Source organism: Ictidomys tridecemlineatus, chromosome 11, assembly GCF_052094955.1.
Source record: "Ictidomys tridecemlineatus isolate mIctTri1 chromosome 11, mIctTri1.hap1, whole genome shotgun sequence".
In the NCBI taxonomy this organism is placed as follows: domain Eukaryota; kingdom Metazoa; phylum Chordata; class Mammalia; order Rodentia; family Sciuridae; genus Ictidomys; species Ictidomys tridecemlineatus.
In genome coordinates, this window is record NC_135487.1 from 128,465,950 (window position 1) to 128,469,321 (window position 3,372).

Below are 3,372 nucleotides of genomic sequence, written 5' to 3' on the forward strand. Positions count from 1 at the left end.
AAATATTTCAGCACTGTATATAATAATATAAGATCATTGAAGAAGATACACCCAAAAATGGAAAGACATCCCACGTACATGGATTGGAAGAATGAAATGTCCGTACTACTGAAAGTAAATGCAATTCCTGTCAAAATACCAATTAAAAAAAAAAAAAACCTGAAAATTTGTATGGAACTAAAAAAGATTTCTGAGCCAAAGTAATTCTGCATAAAAAGAACAAAGATGAAAGTATCACACACACTCCCTGACTTCAAAATGTATTATGAAGCTGTAGTATCTAAAAACGTGCTACAGGACGGGGGCTGGGGCTCAGCAGTAGAGCGCCCGCCTAGCACGTGCGAGGCCCTGGGTTCGATCCTCAGCACCACATAAAAATAAATAAATAAAATAAAGATCTTGTGTCCAACTCCAACTAAAAAATAAATATTTAAAAAAGCAAAAAAAAAAAAAGCATACTACATAAAAACAGACACGAGAACAATGGAATGGAATAGAGAAACCAAAAGCAAATTCACACATTTACAGCAAAGACAGCAAAAACATACATTGGAAAAAGGGTAGTCTCTTCCTTACATGGTGCTAGGAAAACTGTATACATGAAGAAGAATGATACTAGAGAGTTTTCTGAGGCTGGCTTCAGATATCATTTCAAAATGGATGGAAGACTTAGACATGAAACCCAAAAGAGAAGCCAGGTACCATGTGGTGGTGCCAGCCTGTAATCCCTGCTACTTGGGAGGCTGAGGCAGGAGGATCACCAGTTCAAAGCCAACCTGGGCAATTTAACAACACCCTGTCTCAAAATGAAAAATAATAATCTGGGGATGTAACTGAGTAGTAAAGCATTTTGTGCTCAAACCTGGGGGTGGGTGGATGGGTGCTGAAACAGAAGAAAACAAAGGAAACGATTCAGGGCAAACTTTTTTTTTTTTTTTTTTTTTTATGACCCCAAAAGCACAAGCAACAAAAGCAAAAACTGACACTATGGGACTATATCAAACTGAAAAGCTTCTGCACAGCAAGGGAAACAAGCAGAGAATTTAGAGACATCCTACAGAATGAGAGAAAATACTTGCAAACTATTTAACAAAAGATTAATATCCAGAATATAGGACCAGGATATATAGCTCAGTGGCAGAGGGCAGAGTGCTGACCTAGTGCACAGGAGGCCCTGGGTTCAATCCCCAGGGGAGGGAGACTAACATGATAATACGCAACTTTTTTAAAATTCTGTAGTTGAACCCAGGACCTCCTGCATGCTAGGCCAGTGCTCTACCATTGAGCTGTACCCCAACTCTATTTATATTTGAATATATTTTAAGAGGACATTTTCCCCCCCAGAACTACATCCCCCACCCTTTTTATTTATTTATTTTTTTATTGTTGTACATGTGGCCACAAGTGGCCAATTGTGTGACACATGTAGGTAGGTGACAGTTTGTCTGCTTTCTTCAGAATGTGTACCTGGACCATTCTGCTCTAGGGGAGTGGGAGACAGGTTGTTAAAGGGAAAAGTCAGCCAGGTGTGGTGGCACATGCCTGTAATCCCAGTGGCTCAGGAGGCTGAGGCAGGAGGATCGAGAATTCAAAGCCAGCCTCAGCAAAAGCGAGGCACTAAGCAACTCAGTGAGACCCTGTCTCTAAATAAAATACAAAATAGGGCTGGGGATATGGCTCAGTGGTCTAGTGCCCCTCAGTCCCTGGTACTCCCCGCAAAAAAGAAAAATATGAAAAATCTCTAGAAATGACCACATACTCATTATTTATCTATGTGTTTGTCTTTCGTCATGAGTAATGATTTCTTTTGCCTTTTTTTTTCACCTAATGGCATAATAAATACTACTTTCTATGATAATACAGTACAATATCCCTGTATTTCTTCTCCCCTCCCACCCCCTCTTCCTCTCCCTGCCCCAGGAGGGATTGAACCCAAGGGCACTGTGCCACTGAGCTACATCCTCAGCCTTTTTGTTTTGAGTCAGGGTCTCACTAAGTTGTTTAGGGGCTCACTGAGGCTGGTTTGGAATGTGGTCCTCCTGCCTCAGCCTCTGGAGTTGCTGGGATTCCAGGTGTGCCACATGCCCAGGGATATCCCTTTATTTCTTAAAACTTCATGACATCAGTCCCACATAATTTAACCATTTTTCTATCAAGGAAACTTGCTTTCAAAAATTTGTATTTTAAAAAAATATTTAATTTTAGTTGTAGTTGGACACAATATCTTTAATTTATTTGTTCATTTTTATGTGGTGCTGAGGATCGAACCCAGTGCCTCACCTGTACTAGGCAAGCGCTCTACCACGGAGCTACAGCCCAGCCCTAAAAAAAAATTGTATTTCAATAGAAAAGGGTGCATTGTCTACCCTTCCACAGTTCATTGTCTTTGAGAAGTTTGTACCTTTTTAAAATTGAAACTGTAATTGTATATATGTCAATTCTGTCCATCTGGTAATTATTATTTAGGTTCCCCCATCCTGCCCCACCCCATGGAAAACCAGTTTTGTCTCACCTCAACATTCCTTTACTTCAAATAAATCTATGACATTTTAAATTTTCCTTTGAAATTTTCATAACATTCGCCTGATTCCCTCATATCATAAGTAAAATAAATTCCTTAACACATGTTCATTTAAAATATATAATATAACAGGACCCAGGACTGAGGCATAAGCCTGTAGTCTAACAATTTAGGAGGCTGAGGCAGGAGGATCACAAGTTCAAAGCCAGCCTCAGCAATTTAGCCAGGTCCTGTCTCAAAAAATAAAAAGGCCTGGAGCATGGTCCAGTGGTTAAGGACCCCCGTGTTTGCTCCCTGGTACCAAAATAAATAAAATTTAAGGGCTGGGGATGTGGCTCAAGCCGTAGCCCACTCGCCTGGTGTGCGTGCGGCCTGGGTTCGATCCTCAGCACCACATACAAACAAAGATGTTGTGTCTGCCGAAAACTGAAAAATACATTAAAAAAAATAAATAAATAAATAAAATTTAAAAAACAAAAAGGGCTGGGGACGAGTTCAGTGGTACAGCACTTGCTTCGCACACGGAAGCCCTGGGTTTGATTTCCAACACTGCAGGAACAAACAGCAAACAAACAGGCAGGCATGATGGCACAGCTGGAGTCCCAGCCACTACGGCATGGCACGGCTGAGGGATGGCAAGTTCCAGGCCAGCCTCAGCAATTTAGGGAGACCTTGTCTCTACAGAATAACCAGAGGTGGCGATTCGCCAGATTAGAATTGTGCTGCCATGAGAGATGACTGGAGAGCATGTGAGATCACATGTGCTGAGCTGACCAGAGGCACCGAGGGAAAGAATCTCAAAGTGAAAGGACTTGTTCCTCTGGCCACCAACACCGTGAAAGAACTACTAT